The following is a 21,342-nucleotide window of genomic DNA, read 5'->3' on the forward strand; positions in this document are numbered from 1 at the left end:
CCAAATCAAACAGAGTGAACAGGATGCCTAGAGAGAGGGGGGGTAGACAGAGCGAGCGAGCGAGCGAGCGAGAGAGAGAGATAGAGAGAGAGAGAGAGAGAGAACAAGGAAAAGAGACAGAAACAGAGAGAACAAGCAGATAGACAGAGAACGACAGCAACAGGAAGCAGAGCTCCAAAAAGTAGCAGACAGAAGGAGCTGACAAAAGAAAGGCAGAGCGAGAACGCCAGAGAGGAAGAGAGGAACTGAGCAAGTGGCTGTATTTTCATTTGCTGTGAACAGCATTCCTCCTGCTGCGATTTGCATTCCAGCAGAGCGGCAAGGTGGAGTAAGAATGTATCATGGAAAACCATCCACCTCTTAAACTTCTCCGTGAACCTGCAGAACCTGTCCTAATATCTAATGACTTACAGCCCTGCAGCCATCCCTGTTCCACAAAAACATCTGAGGCTCTCACACACTCCTGCTGACTATGCAGAGAGAGGAGTGCGGACTATTATTCCTTTATACAATAAAAGCAAAACGATAACTGGCAATGTCACAGGACTCCCCTGTAGGGTTCTCCTTATAAGGCTGCTTAACAATATAGAAACCTCAACTGGGCAAAATGTGAAGAGTCTTTAAACGTCAAATCCACTTAACCAGAAAAAGTCCAGAGCAGATTTTTGGAACTGTGAAATCTGCTCTGGACTGAGATCATTCACATTTATTTCAAAGTATATATTTCTTTCTGAACATTAAGTGTGTGTCAAGCCTCATGGCAACTGCCTTGGGCCTCATTTATTTGTCCTTTACTTTTATTTATGTATACATATGCGAGTTTATATTTACTTTGAATGTATCCAATCACATGCATTTTTTTAGCAGATGATATAACTGTGTACGCACTGGGAGTGTGATATTCAGACATTACTGCACCTGGAAAGGATTAAAAACGGGGTTGCCACTAATAATTTTGTACTGAATACGAGGAAAACAAATGCTACCACATCCCTGCTTACAGCCCATGGCAGATGAGCACAGACTGTTACGTGTGCAGCTTGTTGCCTGTCTGGGACATCACGTATAAGCTGGGTAGGATTGTTAGCTGTTGGTAATTAAATATTTACCCACAAAGATGTTAAGACCTTTTTGCTAATTGGAAGCCAAATTAATTATATTTCACTAAATTGAATTATTTATTTAACACAAGAGCAGGTCATACAAGCTGTAAAATTTCAGGTGGGATGGTGTTCAAGGTAGAGGTTGGTGTTTAAACCGGAAAAGGTCCCGAAGAGAAAATAGAAATGAGATATATTTCTGTCTCTTTTCACTCAGTTCAAAAGCACAGCTGCTTGTGGAGAAAACCTTCAAACAGCATTGAGACCTTCATGTTGGTAATAAAAACTGAAGAAAACACAGTTAAGGTGTTAAATAAAAAACAAATACAACGAATAATCTATATTTCTGATCAAACGTATCCTGAAATGGGTGTGGATGTCTTGTGGGGATTCACACTCAATGTAATTGGTATTTATAAAATCTGGTTGCAGTTAACGACATTAAAGACGAAAAAACTTTATTCTGGGTGTTCTCATTTCCCAGCAGTTTCAAAGTTCAGCTCCCAAACACGTCCTTGTGCTGCGTGTGTGTGAGCCGGACTCTGCCCATGCGGGAGTGAGCCATTCCTTAACTGGCAGAGCAGAATTGATAGGCCGCTATTGTTTCCTTTTAAGGTCAATTGTGCCTCGAATGCCTGGCATGGCCGGGAGTGCAGAAACAGCTGGCTGGCAGGAGAGATAAAACACTAATTTAACTGCATTCCTCAGTGCGAGTCCACACCTAGAGAGAGAAAGTAGCAGGGAGGCAGACTGAGCGAGAGAGAGAGCGGGCGAGAGTCTTTAAAGACAAGCAGGGAGAGAGACCAAGTGGGTGGGCGAGAGTTGATCTCTGCCACGGGCATGAAGCTCTGCTGTACCCTTGTTTGACCAGACAGTCAAAACAGTCATAACACATCAGCACATGCGGTAGACCTGTTTGTCAAGGACACAAGATGAGGGTATACATACACATACAGTATATATACATACACCCCTGCCCACAATGAGACCTCAACTTTTCACAGGGTGACAACCCGTACTGTGTAATTCTTCCCACGGCCGCAGGTTCAAGTCTGCTTTCTCAGCCAATAAGTTTTCGCCTGGGCAGCATACTCACTGTGTGTAACTCTGAGTGAAGGCATCAGCTAAATGTCCAAAATGAAATGTTTTAAGTATTGTGCTCCAGTGGGAAGGAGAAGGGAGGAGGCTGGGGGGGGGCCGGATGGCCAGACTGGCTTAGCTTCACAAATAAACCCAGACAGGGGGAGAAAGAGAGGGAGCCGGCTGAGGGTTGGATCATAAAATATGCCTGGTATTCCACAATGTTCCATAGTGCACAAATGAGCCACTCAGGGACTTAGGAGTGTTATGGGATTCTTGCGAGGCCCGTATGTTCTAAAATGTGTCCGCATGTACTCTCACACACACACACACACACACACACACACACACACACACACACACACACACACACACACACACACACACACACACACACACACACACACACACACACACACACACACACACACACACACACACAAAGTGTGATTGAGACAGACATTCAGGTAGAAGGGACAGTGATGAGTCACTACCCATCACCACTGACTCAGAAAGCAAAGACTTTAGTGGGTAAGAGTCTCTAAATCAAAACAATAACAAAAGACTTTGTTTGTCGTCTTTAAAGAAGAATTGTTACATATTATATCTTTAATATATTCTTTACTATAAACACTTAAGTAACTAAAAGGTGTCTTTTGAATTTTAACCATAAAGTGGCGCAGAGAGAGGCAGATTAAAGAAGGACGGATGAAGGGATGACCGGAGGGAAGCTGATGACTTACTCATTGTCTCAGTCGCTGAGTCTAGTCTCCACTCTAAGCAAACAGGGGAGCATGTGTGTAAGCAGAACAATTTTTAAGACCAATTAATTGTTCCAAGTCATTTATCAAGCAAAGGCTCAAACATACTTTGGTTTTATGTGGAAATTTTTCTTCTTTTCTCTCTTTGATAACACCGTCAATTAAATATGTTTTGGACCATTTTTCAAACAAAGAAAGCAATTTTATGTAGAGTTGTAATGATCCGTCAGAAAATACACCTTTGAAGTTTGAGTCCAGAGTTGTAAAAAATGTGAAGCAATTGATCATTTTATGAAAAATTTAAATGAATTGCTAATTTTGGTCTTACATAATATTAACTGCTGGTGAAACAAAAGCAATCATATCAAAATAATTACATCAGAATGAATAATAATGAAAAGAATGAATAATTGCAGCTCTGATTCAAAGAAATCACATCAGACTGTGGACATGTCCAAGCATTTCTCAGTATTTTTACACAACCAAGACAACTAACTAATCAATTCAATTAACCATTAGCGAGGCAACTGGGAAAACTAAACAATTTCTGGCAACGACAGATGGGGACTCTAGTTGCATGTCTTCCCAACTCCCCTCCACTCCCCTGGTTTCCTGTCTGTCTTTAAATACCATGAGATGTCCAATAAAAGCGAGAAATGCAAAAAAGATTAGTTGCAGCTCTGCTCGGTTGATTTTTTTTTCTTCTTCATTTGCTACTACTACATAAAACCTTGGACATAAAAGGGTTTCATGTCTCTTAAAAGTAGAATCTGTGCTCCAGCCAGAATGTTTTTATTGCCTTGCCATGGCTCGCATTGTGCCGCTTCACTTCCCCTGGTCGAGACAGTTAGCACGAGAAGGAGCTCCAGAAAAGCAACGTTGGCATGGAGGGGAAAACCAGCCGACCCAGCCCTCAGCTGCCCTTTATAAAATGCAGCAGTGCAGAGATTTCCTCCACAATAAAAACCAAAGCAGAGAGAAGAGGGGGGAAAAAAGTAGAGAGGAGGGGAAAGAGGCTGAAAATAGCCAAACAGTCGGGGGTCTGCATGCATCAGCACCACAATGATGAAAGCTCCTAAAAGCAGACTTGCTAACACATGGATGGTCGGACAAATAGGAAGGGATGCCTGTGGGCCGTGCACGCCAAAGCTGAGACAAGATGATTAAACTTTATTGCATTACCAAAACTATTAGAATTTTTTCGAAAGAGGAACAAAACAAGAGAGTTGAGGAGAAACAGAGCACAGAAGACAAAATACAGAGGATGATAGAAACAGTAGAGGAAGGGGGGGGGGGGAGCAATCGCGAGGTTGCCGTGGCGTCCGAACATTCCTCTCCCTGAGAACATGTATATTTTCTGATCACAAGAAAAATAATCTGCAGGAGGAATTTTATTTTGAGAGCCGCCCCTGTAGATCCCAGGCTCAGAGCGGGACAGATGGGCGTGTGTGGGTGAGTTCTTCGGTCTGTGTGGAGCTTTTCATACAGTAGAGGTGGAAGTAGAAGAGCAACTCTACTCCCTGTGCCAGGCACATCATTTGCCAAGGAGGAGCACGTGAGGATCCAAATCCGGAGCGTTCAAGAAGTCACACATGATCAAATGGGCAAACATCCGCACCCACACACATACAGTGCAACCACGGCTACACTGTGCAACCACGGCTACACTGTGCAACAACGAATTTGGCTTCTGAACACCACTTGTTGTAAATGTTCAGTGATTTTATCTTTTTTTATCTTTCTCACCTTCTCAGTCTGTTCCTTCATTTTTTAAACTCAGCTTTCTTTCCTCTCCTTGTTGAACCGAGAGAAAAAAGGAAATAACAAAGGAGGAGCTCGGTAATAAAGATGAAAGCGGGAGATTGACATTCACGAGAGCTGCCCTGAGCCTACAAAGCCCGAATTACTTAAAGTCAGATTGTGTGAAAAGATACTGATTTACCTCCCTCTTTGTATTCTCGCCCTTCTTCTTCTCTCAATGAACACGACAGATACATCTCAGCCTGTGATCATTATAAAAGTCATGTTTTACAGGTGGCCTGCTGCTTCTCGTTCCCTCTCTCTCCCTCCGAGCATTTTACACTCCACCGTTTTCCACTCGGCTCTCTCTCTCTCACCCACTCACGACTTCAGAGCAGAGTCTTGCTGTTTGAGGAATCTGATACACAAATAGAGCCGGTATGGAACAAGTTAAAGGGGACAGGGCAACATATGAATATTTCAAACAGGATTGTGAAGCATTCGGAGAATGGTAGGGGATGCGAAATGGAACAAAATGTTGAAGTACTACACTTCTAATAACACTAAACATGTTAAATATGGTTAATATGTAGCTAAAGCAGCACTATTGATTCACAGCAAGAAGGTTCCTGGTTCGAATCTCAGCTTGGGGCCTTTCTGTGTGGAGTTTGATTGTTCTCCTTGTGTCTGTGTGGGTTTTCTCCAGGTTTTCCGGCTTCCTCCCACAGTTCAAACACTGGTTTTTGATTAATTGGAGACTATAAATTGACTGTATGTGTGAATGTAATACGTAAATGGTTGTTTCTATCTGTATGTTGGCCCTGCAACATGCTAGCAACCTGTCCAGGGTTTACCTGGGCTCTCACCCAAATATCATCTGGGATTGGATCCAGTCTCAACGCCTCCCGTGAAAGGATAAGTGGTATAAATAATAGATGGAGATCAAGCTTAAAGTTGTCACACGGGTGACAACATAACCTTGTTGGCAGACATCATGTAAGACTACAGGATTAAAAACAGGGAACAACGCCAGTGTCGATAAGCTGTAAACAAATACACGGATTTCCACAGCACAATTTTAACATCAGGTCCCGCCTCCTGCTTGCACTACCCAGGTGCCACCACTTGGTTGAATGTTACAGAAATTTCCCTTTTGTTATGAATGCATCGGATCAACACTATTTCCAGCGAGCTCATGTCTGAAAACAGCATATAACACTTTCAGGGACAATGATTTAAATCTGGGCCTGTTAAATAGGCAACTGTACACTCTGCATCCAATGGGCCTTCAACACTGACACGACTGACCTCATGCTGAACCCTACCTCTGCTGAGCCCTGGACCGGTGCTGCCACACCGCACTTCTGCCAACAACAGACACATCAGTCAGTAGCCATCCTACTGCAAAGAACTGTGACTAAAACATCATGAATTCCCGGGGAGAGAGCTGTAACTATAATGCCACAGACGAGGGCTTGAAAGAGACATATTACAGCTCTCAGCACATAAACACTCATCAAATTGCAGTGATGGTACCCAAAACACACAAACCCTGCTGCTGGGTGAAAGACTTTGGTTCAAACGTTTAGCCTTTTAAGGATATTACTGAGGTTATAGACTTGGTGCGGAGGAGTTCAACATCTGTAGGTGGCATGAGGTGGTATTTTTATATCTTTTTACCACCTGTTTTAGCGTCATCTTAGCTTTGGCTTGGTATGAGTAGTCTGCGCCATCTTCCACCACCGGCATCATGAGACTGATAGGAAGTAGAGCGTGATGTTCACCTTTCCTCCCCTCCCTTGATCGCTGTCTGTCTGGCTGCTCAGCCACATCTCCAGGAGGAGGAATGCATTTTGAACCAGACTGCAATGGCTCCTGAAATATGCCAAATATGCCCCTGACCCCCCTCCTCTCCAGAGGACGTAGGCCTGCTTGCTAACCCACCATCCTTCCTTTCTCCCCCCAGCCCACAGCATTCCTGCACTGTACACAACACTGAACATACACATATACTCACTATAATCACAGATGACCCACTCGCATAGAAAATGTTAAGGTCATTAATAACACAAGTTTCCACCCAGATGACCCAGACATGCCTTTTAAGGGTAAGCGGTTCAGATTTCCCTTTTCATAAACTTCCAAAAATACTCCTGGACGAGGCAGTAGGAGGAGGAGGAGGAGGAGTGACGGGAACAAAAAAAGAGGAGGGGGACACCTCTTTAGCATGGCAAAAAGAGAGGGAGAGCGTGAGTGAGACAAGATAACAATCAGAAGGAGAGAGAGAGGGAAATATTGGGCGTTTGAGGAGGAGAACACCTACGAAAATAAGAGTGTGGGTGAGGAATTTACAAGAAATGTCTTAACTTTAGCTCTCCCTTGTTAAAACGCCTTAGTTCCTTTCTCCTCTCCCTCCCTCTCCCTCTCACTGACTAGCTGTGCCTCCTACATGCTTTTGAAGTTATGTTTCCTTTGCACTTCTTTCCTCTCCTCTTCCAGGGTCGACGAGGTAGCCATTTTTTCAGGAGCCTGAACAGTGCAGGAAACAAAACAGGCACACAAGGGAACTTCTGTAAAACAACTTGTTGGAACCTCACAGAAAATTCCACACAAGAACCAGTTGGGAAAAACAGGGAAAACCAAAAAGTGGAAACTCTGAAACTGAAAGCATGCAAAACACAAACACAGTGGAAGAGTGACCCACATTATTAGTCAGCGTGGTCCAAACTCCCGCCATGTGGGGGGGCTGTCCTGGCCCGGCTGCAGCTTAAACATTACAGGACTGACTACCTGCAGCTATCAGGAAATATCAAACAGAGGCAAACACAAACTGGGCAGGAGGGTTTGGCTAAAAAAAACTGGCACTCAGCATGGAGGGCAGGGAGTGTGAGACAAAGAGACAACTTTAAGTAAAGATAGAAGAAGTCCTGATTCCCAGGCAAGAACCTCAAAACACATTAAATGCTGTCGCGATGAAGATATTTGCCCCTATTGCATCCACTTGAGGATAATGTTATTGTTTGGAAGAGCAAGATAAAAAGACACATGTGAGATTTCAATGGAGAATTCAGCCTGAAGAATAAACTTTAGCTGCTTTCATGCATTTAAGTCCGGACATTTTCCTGAAATCTTCTGGAGGGGCTGTATGTGAGAACGCAAATGTCCAAATCAGTTGCTCTGGACAATTTCAGCAACTTTTCCTGCCACCCCACAAGTGAAAACACTCAACCGATGTCAAACAGGAATCTCCTAATGGAAAAGAGGTGCCAGGGACGATGTCAACTTGGAAAGACAAAAGAAATTCTAGAGCTTTTGGTGATAAGGGCCGACGCCAGTGTCAATGTGCTGTAAACAAAAACATGTGATCTCTGCAGCAGAATCTATAAGTCATGCCCTGCCTCCTGTAAGCGCGTCCCAGATGCCATCCCTTGTCTGGATACTCCAGGCATTTTTCACGTTTTACTGTGAACAAATCTAACTCAGACGATTTCCTACTGTGTTCTCCATATGTGAAAGTCCTCTATCAAAAGTACACCAAATAATAAAGGACATTCTGACGCAGCATCTGCAGACTTGACGTCTTAACCTCTTAGGTCTCTGTCTGTTCCCAAGTGATAAGGAAGTGGTGGACCGTTGGGACGCCTAAACGAAGACCAGATGAGGACTTTTCTTTTCCTCTTCGGTTACATGCCACATGTGAAAACCTTCACATGTTCAACAGCAGGGTAGCTGCCCGGTTGTGGGGACTGCAGGGGAGCGATGGGTGTTCATAAATAAAGATTCCTGAATTATGGCACTGGGAGGCGCTTTTGGAAGTCTGGTACGAGTCAGCACAACAACCTGCGGATGATTCCTGGGGATCATTGAAGACACCTGTTTGTCACAGACCATGACCATTATCAGGATACTGCTCACGTCCCAGTGTTCTTTTAACCACAGCTGAATACATGATGAAAACATATCAGATAGCATAATATCAATGGTTCTATATACAGAGGCGTTTTCAATCCATTTGAGATTAACTCTTCAAAACAACAAAGTGTTCAGAGAGTGAGGGGGTCTAAAAGTCTCTGAAGCTTGTCCTCTTTGTTTATAGACTGTGGATTTCAGGGGGATTTACAATCATAACAGCGACAGTACAATTATATCTCACCATTGAGCTGCGAGGGTTTATTCATAATTACAAATGAAAGACAAAGTTCCTCTGCTGGTGGTTAGCTGCCTTATCACACCTATGACAATACAAGGAAATGGAGACGTGTCAGAGTAAAGTTTCTGTGAATGATTCTCAAACTCGATGGCTTATTGTTGTCAGGCTCTCGGTGGCAGAGCTGTGAAACGTACAGTAGAAATGATTAACCACGGATTTTACTTCTGACCACAGGTTTGTACGAACTTTATTATTCTGCAACAGCATGATTTGCAAGGAAAATTCCATTTGATAATCATCTGTTTGCTTGATAATCATAGTTATTCAATAAAATATATTACAGATCAGTAAATAGCAGACCTGTCAGTTTAGTTAATAAAAGTTAGATTCATACAATCTTTCTAAGATCCTAATCATTTTAAAACCAGTTACAAAGTACAAGCTAATAGCCAGAGGTGTACAAGAAATGCGGATATTGTTGAAATTAAAGAAAATGGATTTGATTTATCTAATCTGCGTTTTGGACAGAGATGACGTGTACTAAATCAATCATATGGAAAATAAGAAGATTAAACACTTAGGCATAATACGAGAGCCAGCGAGAAACAGACCATGAATGGAATATCCACTCACTCACTGACATTTTAATGTTTTTTAACAGCTATAACCTTATACAATACTAAAACTATAAATATATGTAAAATATTGGTTTCGACACTGGCCACCAGAAATCCACATCGGTCAATATCCAACACAGTACTTCACTTGTACCAATATCTTGCATATTGATAAGATTTAAACAATGACAATTGGAAAAAGTCATCATCTCAAGATTTTCCAAAATTTTAAAAGTTAATTACCATGGGTACCTCCTACAGGGTACTGGACACAACACAGTCCCATGCACTTGCAGCCTTTTCTTCGACTTAACGGTTGGTTCACAGAGAGTCACCTGCGGCCGCAGCATGTACGGAGCGGTGAGGCCTCAGCGAGCGACCACGCCACCACCGGACAGAGGGTCCACCAGAGCGGCTGGTAATGCGGAGGCCGTTTGGCACGCTTTGCAGGACTAATGAGGGGGATTCATTCACACTCACACACACACGCAGGAGAGGTTGTATGAACAGAGTCCTTTCTTGCTGTGACATGGAATTCTTACAGAGCGAGAGCACATATCTGTCACTCTGCGTGTCAGTGTATGTGTTAATGAGAGCCCTAATGAGGCATGTGAACACTTGGAGCTGCGATGTGCTCCTGGCTACTACTCGCCGAGTGACTGATACACTCAACCTCCAGTATCTGATGACACATCTACGTGGCTTGGGGGCAGCAGCGCCGAGATATGCGTGAACACACACACATCACAAACCTGCGAATACACACAAAGTTCAAGTAGTTTGAACTCCAGCTGAAATCACAGTGCTCTGCCCCGTCACTGGCCCAACGCTGATAAAGAAAGCTGGTAGGGGGGGCAGACGGGAAGAGGGCTGAGAGGAGAAGAGTGGAGGGACGATTGGGAATGAGGAGGAATATTGATATGTGCAGTGGAGGAGAGAGAAACAAGAGCGCAGGCGAAGAAAATGTCTTTACACAAAACATAGTGCTGGGATTAATATATATTTTCATTTTTTATGAATATTTCTGTGTATTCAATGACCAGAAATACTGATATGCTCATTGCAAATCCCCAGAACTCACTTTGATCTTTTCGTGACACTCATTCTCGTTTAAAAAAGCCTAAAGCCTTAATTCTCGTGTTTAAATTGATGTGCTGCTAAACTACGACACGCAGCAACTCTTCAAATCTGAGTATAGATTAACTGTTGTTGATCAATTGTCTGTTGATTGACTAATCACTTCTGCAAGTCAAAATATGTGAAGATACACATGTGTACACAGCACACAAGCAGTTGACTTTGCTGGGGCTGCGACTAAAATGTATCTAAATGATTGATTACATTCTCGACTAATCAAATCACTCCGTCTTTAAAAGTACGGTCAAAAGTCCAAAACCCCAAAATGTTCCATTTACAATCAAAACAAAGACAAGCCGATATTTTCTCAAAACCAGAAGCTGGAAATAGTAGTTTTGGAATTTGTGTTGAAAAAAAATTGCACACACACACACACTAAAGCATGTACAAGCAGAGTCCCGCACAATCAACATTATGGCATTAACCCATCTCCCTGCGAGCCTGCTAACATGCAGACGGCAACTCCAGCTGGCCTGCGTATTGTCAACAGCATTTGTCCCAGATACTGAGCCCATTACTGCATTACATCGAAACGCACACGTACACACACACACACTCACTCACTCACAGAATGTGTGTGGGCTTTAATACGAGCCTCTCGGAGACCATGATTCAGCGCTGCTATTTCAAGGAGGCCTCGGTTTTGTAACACCTGCAACATCACTCTTGCGTCCTGTGTGTGCATCCTCCGCCAAATCTGGTCCCGAGCAAGAGGGTTACCGAGGCTGAAACTGAGAGTCTACCACTAATAACAACCGAAAGCCACACCATCCGGTCTAATTCTATCTGAGCTATCTATTACAGCTTATTAGGATGTATAGGTCAGACTGCACAAGACACACGTGTGTTCATGTGGCTGCTGACTTTTCTTTTCTCATTTCTCATTTATTCCTTTGGGAATGAAGTTGCTACATTGACGTTTTAAATTGTTTTTTTTGCTATGGTTACTTAAGCTGAAACAATTGGTTGATCAGATGATTGAAAGAAAATTACTCTGTAACTAATCAGTTAAGCAAACACTTGCTGGTTAGAGTCATACAAGATAGTAAATTGAATATATCTGGGTTTCTGATGTTTTTCTCCCATAAAACAAGCATTTTGCATAAGTCACCTTAGTCTCTGGGAAACTTTAATGGTGAGCTAGTGTTTTAATATTGTCTAACTATCATTTCACTGTGTTTTATTTTCTCTTGGCTTTTCATAATAAATCAGGTTGATGGCTGGAGAAATATCGGACAATTCCTAAATATAGCTTTAAGTCCAGTTGAGCAATAAAACGATCCATTCCCATTTGCATGCACTTGCAACAGATGACGTCAATAGTAACGTGTCGTAATTCCACACTGATGTGATAGAACTGCACAAACGGGAGGGGCTCTGGGCATTAAACCATGATGTGCGGAGCGGCTGTACCACCACCGGCAGGCCCGGTTGGACATTCCCGGCGGTTTGATTCTCCCAGGCAGAAAACCTCAATATTTTAATTTAATCCCCAGAGCCGTCATTTAGCCACTCCGTAATCCCCAGGTCCAGTGCTAAGTCTGATAATTACCCTTATTGGACACCCATAATGATTAGTTTTGGGTTTCACCCAAAGCAGTACAGGCTGTTTCATAAGGCGGTCGTGGCGGAGTGGAAAACCGATCATGCGGGGAATAGCCCAGGTCATAAAGGAGGAGAAATAGGGTGTGATTATTACATTGCATGGCAGGCGACAACTCTTCAACAGGACACGGTGAAAACTCTGTCTCTGTGTAACTTTCGATTGTCGCCATCAGCAATGTTTAAAGATCATAAAGCAGGTATTTGTGGCACTCCCACTGTGTCAGCATACTTAGCAATCATGTTCAGTTACAGGGACGAAGGTCAAAGGGAGAATCTGCTGGGATCCGTGTGTCACAAGAGAGAGCAACCAAACCAAACCAAACCAAACTCGGAACATAATCAAGACTGTAAATCCACTGATCAAGCAGTAATCAGGGAAAATGTAGACATCTCACTCTTCGCGTTGCTGCAACTCTCGTTTGATTTTCCCTTTGCAGCTCTCCCAACATTCCCTCCACATGCGGTGTAATAAGTAATGACCCCCCTACCAAAGAAATACCAAAGGAAACCATTTTCACACGTCTACCTCCAGGACAAGCTGCCATGCGAGTGCCAGGAGCAAAGTGGATTCACAGCAGCACATGCTGGTTGGCTCAGCTGGTATAATCTACAGCTGGCTCGGGGGGTGAGCCTTACTGGAAAGTCATCAGCAACTTTTTTTTTGGTCTCCTTCATGTCTGAAACAGGTCAAGGCAGGTCCCCCTCCATCTCCTTCCCTCCCCATGCTGCTCTTTACGAGCCCCACCTGGCAGATAAGTATTCCACCACTACAGCTACCTTTTCTGCTGTTGACACATGTGCACACACTCTCCTCTGTTACTGTTCTGATGAGGCAGCACAGTGCGCACACTGTTCAGACCTTGGGCTCTACCACCTTGTTTTAATACATGCATGCGTGTAGCCTATGCCGCACAACACATGCCATCACATGGAGAAGGAAAACAGACACATACTCAAACAGAACAAGCGTGTTTATAGATTTAATAAGTCATCCAATTAGGGCTGTGATGAACTGATATTATAGTTAGTACCTCAGATCTCATAAAGGTTATGTTTTAGCCCCTGTCCATTGTTTTTTTTATTGTTTATTTTCAGCAGGATTGCGCAAAAACTACGGAAGGGATGGATGGGATGTGGGAAGAAAGAACCCGATTACATTTTGGTGCAGATCCGCACAAAGAGGTGGATCTAAGAATTGTTTTTCACTTTCTTTAACGTTGCGTAAATGGGCATGTTTTGACACGTTCACCTATTTCCCATTCATTGATCTTGATTGAAAAGATCTGGCATATTCAGGGGACTGATATCTAGGAGTGTTTGGCCTCGGCGGAGGAATGCGCTCTACTGAGTGACATTCTAGTTGTTTAGGGTTTTCGATTTCATAACTTTCTAGGGTTGTAAAGTTCATCTTTTGATATCCCAGAAAAAAAGCTCCAAATCTCTACATTTTAAAAAGCTGGAAACTGAGTATTTGCCATTTCCCTTGATAGAATACTCAGTCTTTTCTTTTCATATTCTGCCCATTGGCAACTCATTTTCAGTGCAGGTTTTTCACACTAACGTTCAGCACTACATCCAAGGCTGATTCAGCTCTTTTGCGATTGCACTGTAGTTGTCTGCCGTCCAAAAAACTTGTCCAGTGCACACAGGAACATGTGCACAACTCATTTTGTCATCACGGGTCCACAATGTCGTCTGGCTGCTGTCAAAATGCCTTGAACTCATTCAACAGATGAAAGACTTAAGTACAAGTTGTGTTCAATATGCCTTCCTACTGTAAACTCACTGTACTGTGAAATTCATCCAGTTTTTTCTGTAGGCTCTCCACAGGTTGATGCACGAGTGAATAAAATACAGTGATGTTAGTGCTCAATTATGATTTCACGGTGCTTAAATTGGGTCCTTTTGCACATCTCCTCCCTTAATATTTTTGGCCTTTGTGAATGCCACCTTACGTGAACTGCACTATACACATTTTCCACATACCATACAGCTTTTCCTTTCTTTAAAACATACAATAAAGTGTAGGAGAGATATATTAAAATATGTTCATGTGAATGGGTTAGCCCTCTTTTCCTGCTTTTTGTCCTTAGGGGAAAACCCTGGCCATGTAGTCTGGTACAAAGTCTAGAAATGCAGTAGCTTATCTGGCTGATAGTGAGTGTCAACAACAGAAACTGAAACCTTACAAGAAAATACCCTAAAACTCCCGATGACTTAATACGTTTGGGAGACAAAGTACAGGCAAGGTCCAACCAGCTCATAGGAAGAGAACGTCCTGAACAAAACTTTAAAGACTACGACAGGTACAGGAAGTATGTACTTTCCCGGTGTGTGTGATCTATAGCTTTCTATTCTGTAGTAGGGCTGGGCTATGAAACAATATCAATACTTATTGTAGTATAATTTAACAATGAATAACAATAAAAAAGGTTTGATATATATATATAGCGATACATTGCTAATAGGTACAGTGAGGAAGTTTAACATGAGATGTATCTAATTTGTTCTCTGTCCACAAAGAAGAGTTTAAAACCACATCCTTCACTCAGGATTAATAACACCGTGACATTTTTCTCACGGTAATGATCGGTCTCACCTTTTGGCCATATCGACCAGCCCCCAACATTCATATGTTCAAAGTGGCTCGAAAAGAGCTTTTCATAAACTTCAAATTGAATTCCCCTCCCCAGAGATTGACGCTATCATCTGAGCTTTTTAATCTAAAAAAAAAAAAGAATCACTGCCTTGTAGGGATCAGCGATTAAACCATATCAATATCTATCGAGATAGAATTCAATCAATTGTCTTTCAACTTTAAAAGAAACAAATATGTAATATTGATCGAGATAATTATCGATATCGACGATTATGAATAGTTTTGTCTCGATATACATTTTGGACAGTCCTATTCTGTAGCCTATTGGGGGGGGGGGGAGCGTGACGTTACAATGTGCGTAGACACAAGGTGAACGCAACCATGTAACACCGACAACTGCGTAGAAACGTGACGCAAGTGTCTCCAATAAGACGCATTTTGAAAAACACCTGGGGTTTTCGCCGCAGTCCTGGATGCTTCACTTTGGCTACAGCCCGAGCAGAGGAGGAGGAAGAGGAGGAAGAGCAGCAGCAGGAGGAGGAGGAGGAGGAGGAGGGTTGAAAAACTTGCCGCAGTTCAGACTTCTGCAGTCCCGACTCAGGAAGCCGCGGCGCGGAGCCTGAAACACGACTCCCCGTGTTCCCACAAACACAAATAAAACACTCAAAGTACAAGAGGCGAACTTTACCTTCGCGGCTCCAGCGCCCGGTCACATTAAAACGCCCGCTACGGTAAAATCCACGTAACTTCCCACGGTGCGAGCTCATGCGGACGGTCGGACTCGCTGCTGCCGACTCGGCGCGGACAAGTTCATCCGCACATTCTCAGACTCGCCCCGGACACTTGGAGGCGACAGAGGCGGGCTCTGCCTTCGCGGTCACACCGGCTCCCGAGTGCGGCTTTCGTCGGTGCTTTTTTCCCCCCGCGGATAGTTCCTCGGTCGCTGGCCCGCTGCTGGAGATCAAACCATCACATTCCACCACCGCGTCCGTAACAATGAAAAAAGGTGGGTTTTCCTTCTGTGCTGCCGGAGGACCCACCCCTCGGGATGACTCTGCCCGGTCTGACCGCAAAGAGAACGCCCTTCCCGGCTTCGAGGTCCCGCCTCTCTCCCCCACATCACCCGGGCGAAGGGTGGCCGGCGAGGAGGAAAGAAAACCAGGCTGAGGCTGTGAGGAGAGTCCGAGTGATTCTGATCCACTCACAGTTAATGTCCCTCTCTCTCTCTCTCTCTCTCTCTCTCTCTCTCTCTCTCACACGCATACACAAACAATCAATCATGAATGTAAACAACAATAAGAATAAAATAGGCCTAAAGGAATAAATAAATAAATGGAATAAAGGAAATATAATATACAGTATTAATAATACAGTTGATCGACCAATAACAACATAGAAATCTCTCTCTACATTTTATTTTATTGTCAGTATGATGAACAGCACTGAATAACAGAGGAGAAGCATTTTATTATCCTTATCATCATGGCACTATTTTGGTTTAAACCATAACAATCTATAAATTGCTAACAAGTACAAACTTACTGTAAAGTTTAATGTTGTGCACGACGATTATTCCAATGTCAAGAATGAGAGTTTATGACATAAACTACCAAAAGTATCATACAGTCACATGAACTCAATGGATAAAGGGAATTATCTTTCCAATTTATTCACATATTATGAATCTGTATTTTATTATATCAAAGTTTTTTGGCTGCCATAAGAATGGTGATCTTTCTGCATATGACCATAAATGTACAGATGTCACAAATAGAGCTCCACAACTGTTTTGATGTCGATGATACATGCAACTGAGACCCTGGACCCCGATTATTGTCCAAAAAGCCCCTCGGGTTTGGTAAGTGTGTTTATCTAAACATTAGGCCTATACCAAAGCCATTAAGCTCTAATGCAAGAAGTCTCTGTTCTCATGCCAATGAGTCGAAAACAAGTTTATTTGAAGCCGGTTTATGGCTTGAAATACTTTGATCAGCTTTATGGTTGAAAAACATCTCTTTACAATTATTTTCTTATTTGTAATCTAATTGCTCCTGGTTCTGATGTTTTATTTTGTAATCATTATTGTATTTGTTTATTATCTCTTATATTTTTCTCCAAGTGTAATCACCTGTTGAGAAGTTCATGCGTCCAAAGAGTTTTATCCAGTTTGTTCAATAAACTATTATAGTTTTCCTCTGGACCTTTTAGATCCCATGAACCTTGACTGTATTCATAGAGATTGATTTTAGGCTGGTTGTTGTGGCAGCAGTAACACCACAACCACCACTACTACTACTTTGTGTACCTTTCTGTGAGAGTGGATAAAGTTGTTGGGTTGTTTAGCAGTTTGAACAGTTTTCTTCCCCTGAGTCCAAACCCAGATTAGCTCAGATGGTTCGAGCCTCACAACGGACACATGGATCAGTCCGTGTTCCACTCAGTGCAGCGTCTCCCTGTAGCTGCACATGGACACACACACTCCCTGGTTTCAACTGGGGCCACTGAGTGTGCTAACTTCAAGTGCACTGCAGTGATACAGCATAATAAGTGCAACTCGCGTGTACTGTGCACTCTGTTATTACAGCGTGATTATGGCGGGGCAGTAAATTCTTCAACCTGCGTTCATTATGTTTTAGTTACGTACGTGTGGAAATGATTTCAGTGTGATGATAAAATACCTCCTAATTGTTGTGAATGTCAGAGACAGCCAGCCAAACCAGGTGAAGTCACAAACACAAACACACACACACTGGACCTACTTAGACACATTCTTGTGAAACACTCCTTAATTTGGGGGCAGAGGAGGTCATAAACACTGCCGTCATTTTAGCACTTTGCTCTATTATCAAAAACAAAATCTGTGCTGCCTTGGTTTCCATTTAAATGTAACATCCACGGGACATTGTGTTTCTCTCAGGAAGTTACAGGACATTCACGAACCTTCACATCTATCTGGGACCTTGACGGTGCCGGTGAGACGATTGCGCAATTAAAACCGTCCTTTGTCGAGATTCCCACAGTCAGATCCTTTGTTTCCGCCTCGTTGAACATGCCTACAGGGATTATGCAACGACCATGCTGCTCTAATCATGCCATTTGACACAATGGGCAAGGTGAGGTATAAATGATGTCACAGGGATGATCTCTCCAGGTGGGGAAAAGGCCCAAAATACCAGAGTTATCAAAGTGAAAATTAAATCCTTTCAGAAGCTGCTGCATTAGCGGGCATGCCCGTGCAAACACCTGAGCTCCACAACAGGAAATCCAAGCACAGGTGAATGTGAATATGTGACTGCCTACATATCTCTACTCCAATTTAACCCTTCATCCATTGCATTTTTTTAAACCAGGTTTAAAACCTTTTTATTCACAAGTGCCTTTTACTAAGCTATTTCAAGGTCATACATCATTGTATTTTATTCTATTTTTAATGTATTATTTTACACAGTTCTATCGTTTTTATTTGTAATTTTTTTCTCTTTGAACATTTCAGATTCATCCTTTTTAATTATTTTACCTCTTTAAACCTTTTTTACCTGTTTTATGCTACACTTTTAAATCTTTTATTTTGTAATGTTTTGAATCTACCGCTGTGTCTAAAACATGCTATTTAAAAAAGTTGCCTTGCCTTGTGTGTCCCTATATTTCTCATGCTAACGGTTCTTCAAAGACAAAGGCCCAGCGTGAGAGAGAATGTTGCCATAAAAAATGGGGTTTTCTCTTATTTTCCAGAGATACTGGGTTGATCTATGAAGAAGCAAAGCCCTAAACATCCGTCAGGGCTCTGGAAGCAGTGAGATGAAATATAAGTAAAGAGGAGCGTGGAAAGAGCCTCTTTTTTTAATGTTCATCGGTCATGTTTCATCCGTCCCGAGAGGTTTGGCTCATGCACAGACAGGTTCCTCTCATTTGGGGAATTTGCCTTAATACGTCAAACGATGTAAATGCAAATGCATATGCGATCTAAAGCATGCATAAGGACGAAGTCTGAGGGAATGTAATCTCCTACAGTAGATTTTCTGTGGGACACACTGGACAAGCTGATTCAGGAAGAGCCGTGTTCTGGCCAACATCCTTCCTAATCACAAACATCCTTCACCAGCCAGAAAACGTCAGCTTGTTTGTCCCAATAAGAATTTGAGCAAATAAACAGCACAAATCGCGATAAATTTTTCAAACAGATAAAAAGTCTTCTTAAGCCCACATGATTTTTTTGTTTGCTTTTCACATTGGGTATTTTATCTTCTCCAGAGAGAGTTGCGGAGGCTGAAACAGCAGACTAATCTCTAATAATCCTGTGCAGATCTCCAAAATCACAAGCAGCCAATAGTACAGAGTGCAGGGATCGGGTCAATAGTCACCTGACAATATTATTTTGACAATCCAAAATGAGAACGTAGGAATAAAACGAGACCAAAGTAGAAGGATTTGACGCCACAATATGGCTCATACTGGAGCTTTCCTACTTTATGTCCTTTTTACAGCGATTATAAGGATTAATGTGCTTAATTCACTGTGCTCTCAGGGCGGGTTATGACCAGTATTTAAACAGATGTAACCCTGATGGATTAAAATGTGGGGCAGCTTGTCATGTAGGGAAACGTGCACTTATCCGATGTCATCAAGCGCCATGACAACATTGTGTATCATTGTCTAACATTCCATGTTGTATATGCACGCTATGTGTAGAGCTGCTCTTTACAAACAACCTCGCTTGTACAATCGTGTCATATTAGTTAAATTGCATTAAATCTTGACACTCTTGCTTTCCCATAGCTGAGGTCTGATGTTTGAGGTTTTTATGTCCCTAATAGACAGAACGTCCCACGGGAGGGAGAGAGCTTCAAGTCTTTGATAAGGTTGGAAAAAAGTCCCCGTCTTCCCGTCAGGTCTTATATCATCTTGAAGTACAGATGCCTCAGCCTGTCTCGCTCTGCCTCACGTGGCCCTCTCTCTCTCTCTCTCTCTCTCTCTCTCTCTCTCTCTCTCTCTCTCTCTACTCACTGCAGGGGGACATTCCTCAAACCTCAGCCTCTGGCATGCAGCGAATTTGCCTGAGAGACCTGCACTCCCCGGTTCCGCCACGAACCCACTGCCAGGCAAGATGTGCAGTCAAACACACTACACTCATTTATCAATTCTCAACCGCGGCGTCCTTGCCTTTCCCCTGAAGCGGCCTTGAACACCTACCTGTCTGCATCTCACTGGGGCTTTTGATGTCGAAGGGCCAGAGGCAACGAGCCATGCATCAAGATCAAGTGAAGGAGCGACTGTGAAAAGGTGTTAATGGGACGAGAAAAGGTCCACACAGGCGGCTCCCTCCCTTCCTGCCTCCCTGAGGAATGCATGACTCTGACTTCTGACTGTAGCATAGCTATCCCATAAAAAAAAAAAAAAAGCTGTTGAGGTCCTGGCAGCTTCCCCTCTCTTGTGTCTCTGCACACCTGGACTGAAACTGCAACCATTCTTCGAGAGGAAAAATACCTCGGTCCGCCCCGTGCAGCAGCAGCAGCAGTGTAGAACATCAAGGGATGACCTGTATCAATCTTTTCCAAAACGTTTCAGGGCCATTTAGAGGCAGAAAACCATATTCAAGAGAAGGAATCAAGTGGCATGCAGAGAGGAGCCAGGTGCAAGTGTAAAGCCCACAGACATATTTGTGAAGCATGAAACTACAGCCATCCTGGCAAGTCTGCATTTGAATCCAAGAGTTATTTAACATTACACTGTAAAACACTGCAAGCCGCTCTGGTTCAACTTTGTAAAAAAATACTTTCCCCGCTGAGTTCAGCGAAATAAATTTTAATAATTTGCTCAAAGTCATATTATGAGTTGTGAAAATGCCAAAACAGCTGAAATCGAAACAAAAGCTCAATAAACTTAGAGGCTGTGAAAGCGTCCAGATTCGCTGTTTTCGTTCACCTTCTGATCTGTGGCTTTTTTTGGGCAGTGAAACAGTGAAGAAGTCTATTAAAACATAAGGAAAAGTTTGCAACTAGTGGAGAGAGTCAGCTATTTCCTTAAGGAGTTGATGAAGACCAGAACCTGGTCACTGTTGATGATGATGATGATGTTACTCCAATATCCACCGAATGCTAAAACGGATATCCACTGTAACCAAGTCACCAAATATGAACAATTGAAGAGCTATTTATTCCTTTGTCTCAATATTTTGACTCAATGCATCATTAATTAATGAGTTAATTTAAAAGTGAAGGGGCTTTGGGACTGAAACAGACACTAATCTTCACCCTGGTTAAGCCCTGTTTCACTTGGAGACAGCTGTGACTTAGCTTAAAGCCTGGTACTACTTTATACATTATCAAAACAAAGCCACGGCCAGCAGCTGTTTAGCTTAGCTTAACTTTGCTTAGCACAAAGATGGAAAACTAGGGTAAACAACCAGACTGCAAGATTTTGTTATAGCCTATGTTATCGGGCAGTAAAGCAGTTCCACGTTGATTCTAGTGTTTGTGATAATTTATCATACCTGACTGCTTTACATTTATATTTAGCATCCACATGTGAGATTGGTGTCGATATCCCCAATCGT

At 42.8% G+C, this 21,342-nt stretch overlaps 1 protein-coding gene across 2 annotated transcripts in view; it reads right to left on the reverse strand.

The window, feature by feature from the left end:
* luzp1 (leucine zipper protein 1) overlaps positions 1-15,609 on the reverse strand; it is a 46,261-nt gene extending 30,652 nt beyond the window's left edge. Inside the window, exon 1 of one of the 2 annotated variants that reach the window (XM_035168146.2) lies at positions 15,478-15,609. The gene's annotated coding sequence lies outside the window, so the exon portion shown is untranslated. The remainder of the gene's footprint in view (positions 1-15,477) is intronic. The other variant, XM_035168143.2, reaches the window with a different exon arrangement.
* Positions 15,610-21,342: the final 5,733 nt, after the last annotated feature.

Source organism: Hippoglossus stenolepis, chromosome 10 (assembly GCF_022539355.2).
Source record: "Hippoglossus stenolepis isolate QCI-W04-F060 chromosome 10, HSTE1.2, whole genome shotgun sequence".
Taxonomy (NCBI): domain Eukaryota; kingdom Metazoa; phylum Chordata; class Actinopteri; order Pleuronectiformes; family Pleuronectidae; genus Hippoglossus; species Hippoglossus stenolepis.